The 16,973-nt window shown below is 41.3% G+C and overlaps 1 protein-coding gene and 1 long non-coding RNA gene across 2 annotated transcripts in view; both read left to right on the top strand.

Moving 5' to 3' along the window:
• The window catches only part of LOC145444644 (uncharacterized), a 226,754-nt gene that overhangs the window by 136,995 nt on the left and 72,786 nt on the right, over positions 1-16,973 (top strand). The gene's annotated exons all lie outside the window — the stretch shown is intronic.
• Positions 7,366-10,301, top strand: LOC145437258 (uncharacterized). The gene is made up of 3 exons (XR_013914629.1): positions 7,366-7,495; positions 7,690-7,833; positions 10,294-10,301. It is a non-coding gene; the product is annotated as an uncharacterized LOC145437258 (long non-coding RNA).

Genomic DNA, 16,973 nt, shown 5'->3' with positions numbered 1-16,973 from the left:
ATAGGCTATGGTCTTTGACTACTTAACTAAATTCCATTCATGACCAATGTCTATTACTAGTAGTAAGACTCTTACTACTAGTAAGAGTCTTACGGCCGTAACTGCCGCACCCCAAACCCCCCAATTGGGGGGGGGCGAGCTCGAAGGGGGCCCCAAATTTTTTCGTGAATTAGCGTAAATTATAGAGTATTTTTTTAAACTTCATGCAACTTTTTCAAAAATTTTTCGCGCTGCGCGCGATTTCAACGTGTCAAGTGTTCAGATTATTGGGTAGGCAACTCTTCCTCCAAGGAAAAATACGCAAGATTTATAGATATGGGCATATCGGCGCTAGCCATTACCGCGCCACGACGCACCAAGACATATACAGTTTCAGGCCATGTAACACGCGACTCCAAGAAGTGTGCCAGAACGATCGGCAGCGAGAACCCTTGGCCGGAAAGGACTGCCCTTTTGGGGACCGAAAACTTCGTTATATATACGAAATACATATGGGTTTATTTGTCCATAGGTGCCTAAATGACTGGCGCTGAATGTACCTGTCTTGGTAATCTGAACCTCAAAAGACAAATACCATCCCACAGGAAAAAATTAGATGCCAGTGAAGAAATACCAATTTGAAATCGTGTGATCTTTTAGTTTAGTACGTTTGGGCGATTCTATATTTTTTGATATAGCAGACAGGAGGTCACGAAATAACATCATGTAACGAAGTCATACCAACGAGTCCGCCCGTCAGAAGATGTTTAATTATTATTTGCGGGCTCTACAGTTTCAAAGACACCTCACTCAGCTCTACCGGTAAATCCGATTACGTGAGTAGAGAGGACAAGAAATTGATTGCAATATATATGCAATTCCCGATCTTATTGGCCGATTTTATCATGAATTATCAAAAACTTTCGCGCTTGGCGCTGACTAACTGAACAATACAACTGTAAGTTCGTGGAAAAAGTGAACAACGTGATTGGGGGGGGGAGTCGGTTTATCACCCTATGGAATCCCAAGACTCAAGTTTTTCGAGGAGCCGGACGAAGTGCTCTTTCATTCCTGCCAGCGGGTATGCACCCGGAGATGTTCAATTACTATTGAGGGGTCATATACCTTTTCAAGCAGACCTTACTCAGCTTACCGGTAAATCAGATACGGGAGCAGAGAGAGGATAAAAATTGATAGCAATATATAAGCAAGACCGATCATATTGACCGATTCATTCATGAATTATAGAAATTTCTCGCGCTTCGCGCGATTAGGCAAGCAAAGCAGATTCACTAAACGGACACCCAATGCAGAAACAACGTATAGCCAATGTAAACACATAAACAGCGTATAGTCGGAGGGGGGTCTGGGGGGCGCAGCCCCCCAGAAGTTCGCTTTACCACCATATGGGGGGGCCGAGACCAACGTTTTGGGAAGGGCCTGACGAAGTGCTGTTACGGCCCTGAGTAAGAGTGTTTGTGCTTGTAATCAGGATAGTGTGTAAGGACAAAATTAGTAAGTTCAATTTCTTTATTAGTTGCTGAGTCATACACAAGAGCTACACTTGGATTTTTTATCTACATTTTTATTGTACAGGATTGGATATCTGCCATATTTGAATGATTCATAAATTTCAGGATATTAGAGAGTCCATGTTATAAAAACTTGAATAAGGAAGGATATTTAACAAATCTTTATTTCATGTTAATTGCATAGTGGATAATTCGAGCTGTGCCACAATGAAACAATTCAGCATGCCGCAGTTAATCATATGTTTGCATATGTTTAATGGTTGTATGATAGTCATTCAACCGACAATGTGGCATATAATTTTCGAGGTAAATTGGTAATAATGCTGGAGTCGGAGTCGGTACGTTTAAAGACCCAGGAGTCGGAGTCGGAGTCGGAGTCGGTACGTTTAAAGACTCAGGAGTCGGAGTCGGAGTCGGTATTTTGAAAATGTGTGGAGTCGGAGTCGGAGCCGGAGTCGGTGGTAAAATTTACCGACTCCACAGCCCTGCTGTCTAGGTCACCGAGGTAGAATAAACCTTTTTTTGCCAACTCGCCGACCGATGGCTGGGACATTTATCAAAGGTTTCGCGACGCTTCGACTCCTTTCGCAAGTAGAGATTCCTAAGCCGATACTCGTGCTCTTGATCAACGATATTCGCAAAGTTGATGTTGGCGTTTCCAGCGTCTTTAAACTGTCTCAATAAACTTTTGAAATTCGATTTCAGAATAGGTATGTTCAACGCGTCTCGTACACAATTCGCGTCATGACGCCAGGCACTCGACCCGGTCCATCTTTCGAGGTACACACTGCATCCAAAGCATTTGATTTTGTCTTCAAATCCTAGCCAGTAGTATCCTTCAGACGCTAAATCGGTGCGTGTCGCGTATGATACTATGGAGCATTTGGCGATCGTGGCGAGTCTGTACAATTTACTGCGGTGTGAACCGGAAGCGATATACACGCGTTTCTGTCCGGGTGGATCAGAGTATCTCTCCATTCACGTTATACCAAGCTTTTTCATAAACATGAAGTTCTAAGACAGAGCTTTTGTGTCTAAACGTGCCCCATAGTTCAACCGAGTCGGCTCACGCATATATTCCTAGTTTATCCTTGAGAGTTGTATAGATTACTGGTAGCTGTACTGTTATCGCTGATTGACAACCGTTAGCTGTCGATATTGCACCATTTACATATGTGTTTACCAGAAGCGGGCAATCAGCATATTCGAGGAATAAATCGTATTCAATCAATGTATTTTACCAACAGCAATGTCACTACAAAGCCGTATCTCGCCGATATAACGAGGACAAAGTGGATTTGACAACAGTATTTTTATACAGGCACCGCCATGTCTGCTTCTCTCTAATCAATTAACACGCGATACAATACTTAAATAAGGTTTCATAGTGGTCTATAAGCCCGATACCCTGAATTGACAGAGATATCAATTCATTAAAGTTGTTTTCTAACGACACCACAGACAACAATGCGTACTAGTTAACAAACCGAATTGTCACACTGTTGCGTCAATTCATTGACGACTCAGTATGAGACACTCTCGACCAACGAATGTGCATTTGGCAACCGAAACAGGTGACCTTGCGTGGTGGGTATTTTCGATAACACCGATACGGCAACCTTATTCTCTCTACTGGCAATGTGATGGAGAGCGGCTTAATTCATCAGACAAAGGCTAGAAGCAACAACTAGCGACAACAAATCTAATGGCCACACCCACATTCACAGGTATTCGATAGACCCGATCATACCGAGGTCACCCCACTTCTGTAATGGCACGGGTACGAAGCGGGTACGAAGCATTTTGAACGGTGTTGCTCAGTCGCGGTTCCTTCCAAGACCTCTGTTAGCATCAGTCTATCCCACCGTTGGAGTGCCAATGTCAAACGTCGTAATAGTGATCACTCGATCATGTATAGAATATAGAAATTGACGCCTGGCCTATTTGCACGACCTCATGGCTTTGGTAAACTTACAAAAGCGGAAAGTCACTGCCAAGTTGGTCATTGGTTGATCGTTCTCTTGTTAGCGTCGATATTCGGTCGTACGTGCTTTCATGTCTTTGAGCGTTTGTTATCATCGAGTGTGGTCATAAATACCCAGGGGGACTGATTTGATGCGTTCAACACAATACGCGTTTACCACATCTCATTCCGGACCGTAACCGATCGTTTACCACACCTTCTATATGATTGATGTCGCTTTTTACTCATAGGTAAGCCGATGATCTGTGAAAACACAGGCGCTAACGTGTAATTTCGTTATTCCTTCAACGTCACATTACCGCCTATGTAGGCTTTTGGGTTGCCCGTCAATACAGTGTTGATCCATGAGGACCCCACTGCGTGCTATACGCCTCAATAATTATGTTTACTCGAGTTTACACCTGGTGTGGAGCTGTGAAGCGGGTGTAGAAAGTAAATTAGACAACACAAACCAGTTGACTACATCGATTAATATATGGGGGTTGATAAATTTTGTCAAGTGACTTTTGAATGGATGTTATTTGTTTGTTGTTTGATGGATAAGATTGTATTCAATCATAAACTTCTAATATACTTCTTATGGCGCTAAACCTGATTATATAAAGGAATCAAACAGTATTCCGCCAATTGGGAGGAGTTGCCCGTCGTCGTGATTGACCTCCTAGTTCGTGGTGGTAACGAATAATGTATAACACAAAGTGTAAATTGTACAATAGCGACAACTAACTCTTTTCATTCGTCCACAACAATACAGCTAACCAGTAATCTATAGAGCTTTCAAGAATAAACTAGGAGTAAAAGCGGTCAGCCCTAACTTGTCGTTCCGCGACTGATTAATCCGATTTCGTCACGACGGGGCCCGGTAGTAGTTGCCCGTACGATATAGTAAATCAATCTCAAAACCTAATGCAATCCTAATCCAGCAAAATTTCACAAATATGTTTTCTCTAAATCCTAATCAATGCTCATCTCTGGCGTATACGTACAAGTTTTTTCAAGACAACAGATTGATGGAGCGTGGCTGACATTGATTGCGACACTCGATCACAGCTTCTTCTGGTGGAATTTTTCGAAACCGTAAATCCAAGGCTAGGTCGATGGGGTCAAACAGCATTTCTCTCACGGTAAAACTCCACCGAGTCAATACGTTCATAGTATGATATTTATCGCAAATATGTTTTACTGGGAGTGTTGAGGATATTTTGCATGCATGCAGTCGTGCTTGTACGATGATGGATATTCGTCTTGATCGTACGAATTAATGCCGTCGTGTCGGGTCCACAATTCTGTGTAAAATTGTTCAATCTGGTTAGCAATAATATTACGGTCAGTCGTTACCGTTCCATCTCTGAGCTGAAGTTCTTTAAGCTCGGTCTTGTGCCGTCTGGTCTTCAATTCTTGCCAAAATTGACTGTCGTGTTAGGTTCACCTTCGCAACGGTGTTAACCGGTGCATTGTGCGAAACCGACACTGCGGGTGCGGGTATTTACAGCTGATATCACAATGTCTGATAGGTGTTTGAATGGACACTCTCCTGCCGCAGCATTGTGACGTTGTGAAATGACAAAACCAGTCAACTTTGCAGTTGGCTGCTTTCCAATCCTATATCGCCACATTTCAGCCTGATCATCATTATTTGTTTATGTTAGCTTTGCAGAGTCATTTTATCCTTGTATGTGATGACGAATAAACGAGTTTGATTTTTCAATCAGAACTGCTGCATGGTATGAGCGGATGACATGAGCTACGTCAGTTGAATTTAATGTTAAAAGTACGCTTGATTGATATTACATGTTTTCAACCCAGATATGCGTTTATGGTGAAGATGATAGGGTGATTATAATCATTTAAGGAACTGCTACAAACTTACGAAGGTATGGAAAGCTGATTGAGGTCACATGGTTCGTTTGACCTTGCACATAATTCGAAAATGACGACGAGATATATTGTTATTATGCTAGTCGGTGCTGCTGTTCTCCTCTCCCTAGCAACGAAATTATTGTGGATGTGGAGAGGGATGATTACACCCGCGGCCCTATTAGGTCACATTTTATATTCATTTGGTCCAGATTGACACGACATGAATATTCGGCGCCAGCAATTTAGGTACCGGACAAATACATTTTTACATCTATGTTTACGGTCAACATAAGGGCAATCCTTTTCGGCTAATGTTTTCTTGCTGACGATCTCTTTGGCTCACTTCACTGAGACCCATGTTGGCCCAAACTTTATATGTCTTCACACATCGTGGTGTGGTAATGGCCGACGCTTAGATGCCTATACGCCCATAAATGATGCGTGTTTTTTTGTGGATGAAGGGTGCCTAATAATCAAAACATTTATCTACCTGAAATCGCGAACAGCGGAGGAAAATTAAAAAGCTACAAAAATTTACAAATAAATAGCGAATAATTAATGTTTATTCACGAAATAATTTTTGGCACCATTCGAGCTCGCCCTCCCCCAAGCGGGGTAGGAATATCTGGGTGTGGCAGGAAGGGGGGAGATAGCGTAGCAGTGATGCGTGCGGATTTTTGATCTGTAAAACGTTGGTTCAATCCCCGGGCGGGTCAGACCTAAGATTCGAAAACTGGTATACACAGTATCCGATGGTTAAGATAAATATAAGTTTGTTCGTTATCTCTCTCTTGAGCATTTGCAAGGTGAATCCTTTCTTATTTGCACTGTTAGAGCAACAACCCTCCTTGGTTTATCTGGGCTACTCCTCCGACAACGACATGGATTTTCGAATGCCAGGAAAGCGAACACTGAATTGCAAGGACAAGCAACCGAAACACAGCTGAAGAGATCAAAATAGAAGCCTATCACCTTGGCGATAGGCCGAGATGGATGCTATGACCGTGTTTGGTAGTTTTAGCATTCTCCTCTCTGTTCAATATGTCGCAATGCATCTTTTGTACCGCATTGCACATTGTCTGGCTTGAGCGGAAACAATAATTCGAGCTAAATTAGAAATAAAAGTCGGGGGTCTGCGGAGGCTCGCGACGGTCCAAAAGGGGTCCGCAAAGACATAGAAGGTTGTGAATAACTGACACAAGGTATATGCCTTACGCTCGCAACTGACAGGGCATCTTAAAGCTGTCTTGACATAAGCAAATCAACGACCTATCAGCTCGATATATTGGGTGCGGGAAATACTACATAATATTTATCATGCTTTAACCAATACATATATTTGATGGAGTTGTATTAAGGTAAAGCAGGGATTCTTTACACAATATGTATCACGAGTGTTTTATAACAAAATTTAACGATGGTATAGTGCCCTTTCGCCTTTGCTAAGAGCTAATCAGGGCCCAAATATTAGGAATCGACATTAAAATCGTACGATCCGCGGTGTCTACCAACATCGCAACTAGAACTTACGTCGAGTCATCACAATGGTAGTCAGCATTTTTTATGTCTTCATTTTTTTATACAGTGTATAAAGTCTTAAAATCCCTATATATACCAGAATGGTCTAAACTGAGTGAATTCTAAACAAAAACTATCATGTATGCAAAGCGGTGTCATTTTATACGCGCGAAAAGTGGAAGAAAATCCCCCCTATTGGTTGTCGACTTAATGCCACTTTTCAAAATACGGGGTTTATACAGGGGTCAAAATGTCGCCATTGTAACTCGAAATTCCTGCTACTCATGGCTTGATTTCTTTTGCAAGGGACAAATGAGGGACTAATAAGCGTGGTCCCAAACTGATTTGCTTAACAGACGATAGCAACCGAGGGAAAAATGTCGCCAATATTTAGGGGGACCAAAAATTGTCTCCCAATTTTTTCGTCCCCCAACTGCTACAAAAATAAGTACGATTGTCTCCCAAAGTAACCTAATAGGTAAATATATATATATATTTTCAGTATTGTCATATACGCTAGCTGATCAGGACCAAGCTATTAATGCCATGGCAGAAGGGGGTCAAGATCACGATTCAGGTGTCGCTGAAGAAATGCCTACGTCATTATCACCGCAAGCAAGGGGTGAGTAATGTCTGTTGTTTTTAGCGCAGACCACTTATTAAACAGTTGTATAGTTATTTAAATTCAGCACATTTCGCTCGCTGTTTAAAGAATATACAGAAATGTATAGAAGAACATAATAGAATCCCAATTTATTTTATGAAAAGAACATGTATGTAACCGGGCACGTAATACATTACTCACTTGTGTTTTAGGATCTGCAACTTTGGCTCAAGGTGAAAATGTGAATCTGACGTTCAGCAAGAGCCCGGTTAACCTTGTGGCCGGAAATCAGACGATCGTAAAAAATGTGTTCAACTTCACCAGTTCTGAAGGAGAAGCTACTCCATCGAGTCATGGTAAGTTGAATGATTTTTCATGCTATATGGGGGAGAATGGTCCACCTCGAGGCACTTTTTCAAGAACTAGCAAAATGTGTGAAAAAGTAGACATGATAATTTTGTTAGTGTAATGGGCATCATCTTGTTGATACTTCGATTAAACGCAATGGAAGCCATCAGTATAGCCCGGATGAAGTACCGCGATTGCTTGATCATGTGGCCAAATGTTTAAAGCAGGGGTCGGGAACCTCTTTTTTCGGGGAGCCATATAGACCCTATTTTCCCGTTCAAACTCCCAAAGAGCCATTCATGTCAATAATCTTCTACGTCATAATTGAAAACCGTGACGTCATGCTAGAACTAATTCGATCCAAATATACATGATATTCGTCGTGTGCGCCACATTTGGTCCGTAAAAACCTGTACTAATCACGCTGCTTGTCTTATTTGAGCATGCGAAACTTGAATTAATAGATCTTTTGTAAGTTGCAGCTTTTTAATGGTATTTCGGTGACAGCCATACGATGTTCTTAGACACACAAGACCTTTATCATAGCCGTTTGTGAGCAAAAATGTAATTCGATTCTTGCGAAAAATTGTGACTTGATGAGAGAAATAGATGCCGAATACATTGTCGGGATTGCTGTCGGCACGTAGCTTACTAAAGCATTATGGCATAATCTGGCCTGAGTTGTCACTGGGAATCGTGAATACTGAAATGTAGGGTTGGAATCAGCAATATGACATCACGTGACGTTATAAGATCACGTACTTGTTCACACATGACTTTTGACAAAGGTTCGAGGTGATCCACTGTAATATGAATTATGATGGCGAGTCCATTGTGATGTGGATCTGGAACTCCCCAGTATACCCAACCCATATAGGCTAACCTAATCCTAGTACTACACACTTAAAACATTATGGTACACGAGTGACGTGCGGTGAGGTTCATGGCTGGCGAGGCACTGACGCCCTCACGATACTTCGTGTTTCTAGGAAATTTGGATGCAACTTGCATGAAAGATAGTCATGTAGTATTTTTCCAAATACGCATTCCTAAAAAGAAATATGGGGTTTTGGTGAGTGTTCTGAGGTACAACAAATATACACTTACACACTTTATTGTATTAACTCGAGAGAGGAAACTTTTCGTGGATGCATTAAGAATGTAAACTCTTTTTGAAAAGAGCATTCGAAAACTTTTTCATGAGATGGTTTGATGTATAGGCTATCATTAGGGAAGTACAACGTTACATATGTCGATCAGAGCAGGCTCTGCAACGTTGTAGAGCAGTGGTTCCCAGCCTTTTTCGACCCATCGCCCCCTTTTCCAGCTCAACACCGATCATCGCCAACATACCAACTGTAATCACCGGCGGGTTGACTGAAAAACAAAAACAAAAAAAAGGTCATCTTATCGGAGAGGAACTAAATTTCCGTGGGTTGACTAAAATAAAGGTCAGCCGTTTAGACGCGTCATCGCCCCCTATCGCCCCCGTCATTTTCGCCCCCGAGACCGCCAAATCGCCCCCTGGGGAGCGATATCGCCCACGTTGGGAACCACTGTTGTAGAGCCTGGTGCAAGGTACTCCCTCATTGGCCACTTACATTTAATTCAATAATTTATACTGTCCCATTCACAAATAAAACAAGGATACCTCGTAGTTTTAGACAGTTGAACCAGTAGCATATTTATGAGTTCAAAATCTATGGAAACTTCACACGTTTGAGTAGTTTGAATAATATCTTCCAAATTTTAAATCAAAAGTTTCATATTCTCTTATGATCTCTTGATTTCAGTTGTACCAGATACGGAGATAAACGCACAATAATTTGTATTGTGTGACAAATTAGCTTTGAGGCTTGATGCATGAATAAGAAGGCGCAATTCACAGTTCCCAATGTCTCTGTAAGACCTTGAACAACGACAACATAGACAAAAGAGGGCTCGGAGGCGAGGTATCAGTGCCGAGAATACGTCTGGCTTTTAATCTGAAACCTACAATAAGAGCAAATTCATTCGGTAAAATTCACATTTATGACAAATATATTTAGCTCAACCTGATATAGCTTCGGATCACAGCTGCTGATCGCGTCAGACAATGGCTCTTACCGAGAGAATCTTCTTCAACCATTGGTAAAAATTTTGAAGGCAATGGAATTGTGACATCTAGCCCATGAGGAGTTAGTCGAAATACGCAAGTCAAATTGGATATGTAATTTTATGATCATTTTTGACATTGAATCCCCAAAAAACATGATCAAATGTAACAATCTTTCCATGTCTGTGTGTTTCTCTTAAAACCATTGGCTCACGAAATTCTAAAGTTTTTTTTTGTTTGCTTGCAAATGCTTCACAACCTCAATGCCGTTCATTTTTAATTCAGTCTGCCGTGCATATTTCTTCTTTACATCGCGTAGGAGAGACTACTCCAATTCGTTTCGACCGCTTTTTATCTTTTCATTGTCTCGCAGTCTCGTGATGTTTTAAAAGTAAGATAATATTAGATTGATACTGACATCAAACACTAGACCTAGAATAGGCTACTTGCCACTTACTTTTACTTCTACTTGAGTATTCGAGTACCTAAATACTTTGACGTATTCCGTTTACGTCACAATCAATATAGCTATGACCCAATAGCATGGAATATGTCACAGAACAGTCTGTTTTTAGCAATGAAATGCAAAATTTTAAATCACAGATGATAAACAATCGTGACGTGAGAAAAAAGTGACTTCATATTCGTATTAAGCGTAGAAAAATTGACTTCGTAGTCACTTTTTCGGCAGAAAAGCAGAAATCATGTCGTCCAGTGTTATTGCTACATTGACATTGAGCAAATATTTTTCATTGCTACCGATATTACCAAATTAAAAATTTAGCCAGCACCTTAATTGCACGTATTTGGTTTTATGATACAATAAACATATGAAATCAAGATGGTTCCTGCAGTGGCGTACCAGCTGGCGCTGCCGTCGATGGGTTTCGTTGAAAATGCCCCCCCCCCTAAGCAGACCGCATCAAATTTCGACATAGTTTCATGTTCAAGCAATATTTTTAATAAAAATAAATACAAATAATATGCCCCGTCTCAGAAGTACTGTAATGCTTGAGCAAGAAGCCTCACCGTCTCAGCGTTTATAAGGCCAAAAATAATAAAGACAGAAGAAATAGTACGCCTGTTAGATTTTCTACGTTAGACAACGATGTGCGGTTTATATCATTTTCATTGATTGGTTGAATAAGCATCAGTCACGGACTACCTACTATAGGGATGGTATGAACCCCTGAAAGGTTTTGGTTCGTGTCAATAGGGGTCACCAAAGTGACGTCATACTCCTAATTCAAACCCTACATTTCCGTAAAATAATATATTGATATACATGATAACTCGTGACGACTCGGGACATATTATGCCTCTGTGGTGAAGTACATGCTGACTTTTCAAATGTCCCCTGATACATTCACTGCGACAATTGAATACTATAATAATTCCACAAAATCAATATATTCGGTCGCTTTGCCAAAAATGACAACGAGGATCGGCTGGACTGGAATGATCTATTTATGGGAGTGAAACACCAGTTTCTATCCTTACGCCAGATATTATCTCAAAAAACAACTTCTACAGTACAGCCAACACCCTCATCGAGGATCCAATCAAGATATATCCCGTAGACTACACATGATAATTTTTTTACATTTGTCGTCTATGCAGTGTTTATATCAATTTCATCGACTATAAGCATTAAGCACTCTTCGCAGACTTGCTACATATATTGTTTGTTTTGGGGTATTCATTGTGTTTGTTGACTACTATGGTCATTTTTCATTGTATCGCAGTCTTGTGATGTTTTGAAATGATGGAAATATTAATAAACCGAGTGATTGATTGACACCAGACCAGAATGTTCTTCATTTCTATTCCGTTGCCGCCGACTTGTACTACAGCTCAGTTCTTGGCTTTTGTAGGACACCGCTTACGCAAGGGGAGGGCAACTTCTCCAGTCAGCGGGTCGGATATACAAAAATTCAGTATGCCTACTTGGCGGGCCGGATTGCTAAATTGATACATTATTCGCCCATTTGTCCACATATACACGGAATAAATCGTATTTAATGAATGAATTTTATCGACGGCAATGTCTTTTCAAAGCCATTTCTCGTCGATAATGACCTATAAAATGTGGATTTGAGAACAGCATTTTCATAGACGCCGCCATGTCTGCAATTAATAAAGTGCAAATAATCCAGTGGTTCCCAACGGGCCATTTCCAACCTGGACAACAATAGTTGGAACAACCACATTTCCAAATCTTCTGAAATTTGATGCAATTATATATGACTTAATTTCAAACACACTGAAGTTTATGTGAGGAAAATGGTACTCTGGGTCAAAACTTACCTCATTTCGAACATTTGACGATTTTCTGCTTATTTCAGCTCTGCAGCATTCAGGTTTATAAATGTAAAATTTGGAAGGGTGCAAACAGATCTTATATTACAGTTGAGATTTGGCACTCGGTTATCTGAGTAGCTAGGCTATTTGGTCTATGTTCCCATGTGGTATTAAATGCCATGCGGTGTGGTATTACAGTAATGATACCTAAGGTAAATCGGTTTACCTTAGTTATCTACAGTTACAGGTTAAATTGAGGCGAAATATGATCGATGGTCTGGAAGCGGTCAAGCGTAGCACAATTTAGAATACAAATTGTTCAAAATCCTATAAAAATATTCAAGCGAGTAGGGTATCATATGAAAGCTGGTTTCGAGGACATATTTTCATTGCTTTTTCATTTACTCTAAGGTGATGGAATTGCAGTCTCAAGAGTACACTGCATTTGAACATGGAAATGCGTAAGTTTGGGAGCTGGTAGACCGATGCCACCCATACGTTTAAACTCGACACACCTTGTCAATTCAACTCAACTTATATTCATCACTACCCTTGAAGACAATATATCAAGTTTCAACAACATTTTTTAAAACCAAGAGCAGTTTCTTGGGCTGTTGTTTGTGGTATTCATGGTGTTTGACGACTACAATGATCATTTACACCAGGCCAATATTAATTAATTTTAATTCCTTAACTGCGGATTTGTAGCGCGGTACAGTTCTAGGCTTTTGTAAGGCACCGCTTAGGCCAGGGGTTCTCAACCTGGGGGGCGCGGAAGAGTCTCAGGGGGGGCGCGAGAAATTGACGAAGTCACTATAGGGGGGCGCGAGAAATTGACAAAGTCAGTATAAATTGTACGTGTCCGAACATGTGTTTCACATCCATTATGAGAAGACGATTAATGAAGATGAAATTTATTACATATTCAAGAAAGCTTGCAAAATACAAACTCTAGCAACCGCGCTCAACGGAGTATAGTCTGATTTCAACTTGATTTGAGCAAATTTTTGAAATTCTTTGGAGATATAGAGAGCAATTCCCACGTGTAAGTCATTCATTGCTTGATAGCTTTGACAGTAGCCTAAAGCTTGGCGAGCTGGGCAGCTCTTGTTAGTAGCTTGCGAACTGCACTGCCTAAGACAGAATTAGATGCAACATAGGTTGCCCGGTTTCGCCCTCAATTAGGCTATAAATCAACACAATTTCCAAAACTGATCAAATTTAGCCTGGCAGGACAGAACGACGCCTTGCGCTCTGTACTCACGACCAGCATCAGGATTAGTCTCAGGGTGACCTACCTTGAAATTAATTAATGGATGTCTTGTTCAATGTTTTTTGTTATTTTCAAACAAGTTTGGAGAAATTTGTCATGTAAAAGACTCAACAACTGGAATGCCGATTCAAAATTGGCGTAAGATATACCTTATGTATACTATTGGATCAGGGGTGGGCAGCCTGCGGCCGTAGAAGGGAATTTGAGCGGGCGTTCGACGCCTAATTCAATTAGTAGGCTATATGTTGGCGGCCGTAGACATGCAAATTGCAATTACGAATTCACTCCCGCATTTTCGAGAGATTTTAATTAATCTTGAAATTTTCTTCGCCCTCCGCGCAATTCAACAAGACTTCATTTTTTGATTTTAATGCAGTAGCGCCCGTCTTAATCAGAGCCGGAATGGGAATTGGCAAGAAATAACAATTCGTTCGCAGCCCTGAAAAACTTTCGCGCTCCGCGCGACAATATGCACCTCCCGGCAACTATTCATAACATTGCCACTCGCGATTTCGTTGCGTACAATAGGCCATTGTGAAAAGTAGAATAGTCCGGAGTTCACCGGGAATGGATATGGACAGTTTACCATAGGAATTTTGTGTCCAGATCGTTCATTGCGGCTATATGCCCTGGAATGCGGCCTTACGCTACCCCGTACATAAGTAATCGAAATGCGGCCATGATTATCAAAAACGTTGCCCAACTCTGTATTAGATGATGTGCTCTTTTTGACATGACGATAAATGCAAGGGGGGTCAGGGGGGGCGCGATTTTTTTGACCATCTCCAAGGGGGGCGCGAGTCAAAAAAGGTTGAGAACCACTGGCTTAGGCGGATGATATGGCGTACATGAGCCTAGTGTAGCGACCCCGTAACGGCCCCGTAGCGACCCCGTAACAATAACGGGAACGAAGGTGTGTTACTGGGCTTGTGACCTCGTCTCTTTGCGACTGCCGCCTGCTCGAACAACACTTACATAATACACGACGGAGACTGACACTGACAACACCACAAATGTATGCGGTAATAATATTATATTCATACGACACAAGAATCTCATAATAGCGATGCTCGAGGACACATATAACGGAACCCCAGACGATCTACAACACCTATATTCGACACATGCACTGTACAGCAAACTGTAACGACACTCCACGCTAAACCCACGCAGCACGCACACATACTTATCAGCATGAACCTATCCCAGCAGCAGCCTTGCCATCTACAAGCGAGTAGGAACTACCATAGGGGCAACATCACTCCTTAGGTCAGGGATCGGCAACCTTTTGCTAGTCACGGGCCAAATTTCGAGTATGCAACTGGGTGGGTCGGAATTCTTCTTAATACAATATTTTACGCTTACTTCGGTATATTATCCTACATTGCTGCAATCTCAACCCTACCAATCACAAAACACATGTATTTACACTTCAACAACGCAGAATAAATGTGACAATTGACGCAGCTTGCTTTGTGAAAGGTTTTCAACTTCTGACAACAAGTCAAATGAAGCAAGAATCAGACCATATTCTAAATGGGCGTCCAAAATACGTGATCTTAGCTTGCTCTTCGTGAATTTTATTGTTCAAAACTCTTGCTCACATGCGTACGTGCTACCAAAAATCGATGCCAATGTCTTTTGCATTGTTGGACAAGCTGGGATAAAGATAAATTTCAAGAACGTACTCTTTATCAAAGTCATGCAGCGATATGCCCTTTGTATGAAATTTTTCATTCAACCAACTGCATCGCATTTCAAAAATGCCCATTTGAAATTTTCAGGCATTGCTATTGGCGTCCACATTAAATGGAGTACTGAATATTCAGAATTTATTTTGTATTGAAGGAATGTCGGTAAAGCTGGTGAATATTCAGTAATTAAATTTCGTATCACAGTTACAAATATAGCATTGTTACTAGGTTTTCTCTCCAGTATAAGAAAGTGAGCATAATTTTCTTTGTACTGTTGAAATTCTCCGAGACGCAGATTTGTTTCGAATGTGCCTTAACATCTCATGTATTCAGTCGTTGTCCCCTCGAAGTTGGAAATTCACTTTGTTCAGATGAGACGTTAAATGTACCAGGAGAGCAAGATTAGTTACCCATTTTCGATTATAAGATTATGAGTCGGCGATATTCGTATTTTCGAGGAAAGCTGCTATTCCATTTCTCAGTTCATAGACTAGTGCAAGTATAGCTTCTCGACTTAATGCACGAACAGGGCAGATATACATTACATCGCCATATTGACTCTATGCTTCTAGTAATATTTGGCGTAACAATGTTGGTGATTCAGTTTTTGAGACAAAATCATATTAACAGTGTTCATCATTGTGGCCAAAACACTTCAGGTTTGTTGTCTTGGCGCACTATGCCTTTTGGGAATTAAATTATGGATAACTAATCTACGGAGGCTAGTTATCTATAATTAAACAGTGTAAGTTTGAGATTTTGTCATTGCGTCTGAGATGTTCCAAGCGTTTTTGAAGCAGAGGAAGGACACTTTTATTGTCAAACCCGATCGGTAAACTCGCTAAAAAGTATGGTAAATTTTCGGTTGCGAGATATACCAGATTGATAAGCACTGATCTATTCTACTCTACTTCTACTGAAAAGCATTGTGAAACGGCGGGCCGTAGTCTTGTGATAACTAATTATTATCTCGCAGGCCGGACGATTTCGCTTGGCAGGCCGGATCCGGCCCGCGGGCCGTAGGTTGCCGACCCTTGCCCTAGGTGCTCGCGTAGCACCGTGAGTGACTAGGCCGTGCCCCAGCAGAGATTCCGATCGGTACGTCCAACTCAAGCCTGCAAATACAAGACCAACTACCTACTACTTCTCGCCCTAGCTGCCTTATACAGCCTCTACTTCACGCTACTGCTCCCAACTACTTATGCTTCACGCTACCAAACATAGAGACATAGTCACTCGCATCCATCTCCAGTCACGAACTCAGCCAAACTGCCTCACTCAACTAAGTCAATACGCGGTCTCCAGCCATACCATGTCCAACGCAATTTCCAAATGGCAAATACAAAGCATTCTGGAAACCTCTGGTTTCCACAATAGAAAAACCTGCAACACCTAGGTAAGAGAATTCTGGAGTCGACCTCAGTCGGACTCGAACCGACAACACATAGGTGTTGTAGCTGTGGATTATCCCAACTCGCCGCATCCATGTTTCGTCCATGATTTAAATAGATATTTCGCGATTCATATGGTGATGGTATGATATCAAATATTGAAAGTATAACCGACAATAATACCATAAACAACCATCTTTACGAGATAGATACTGCAAAATGGCGCCAATAAACCTGAGATGAGCGGATTCAAAACTTCTATGTCCTCATCCAATCCTTTCCGATCCAGAAATTCTGTATACTACAATCCTAGTCCTAATCCTAATCCGATTCAAACTTAGCATTCCACTTAGAAAGCCTATGTCCAATGCCGATAATTCTGTAAAAAATAAAT

Source organism: Botryllus schlosseri, chromosome 1 (genome assembly GCF_051294905.1).
Source record: "Botryllus schlosseri isolate E-star chromosome 1, Bs_hap1, whole genome shotgun sequence".
In the NCBI taxonomy this organism is placed as follows: Eukaryota; Metazoa; Chordata; class Ascidiacea; order Stolidobranchia; family Styelidae; genus Botryllus; species Botryllus schlosseri.
The sequence above is the reverse complement of the archived record's forward strand: the minus strand, read 5'-3'. Positions and strand labels throughout refer to the sequence as shown.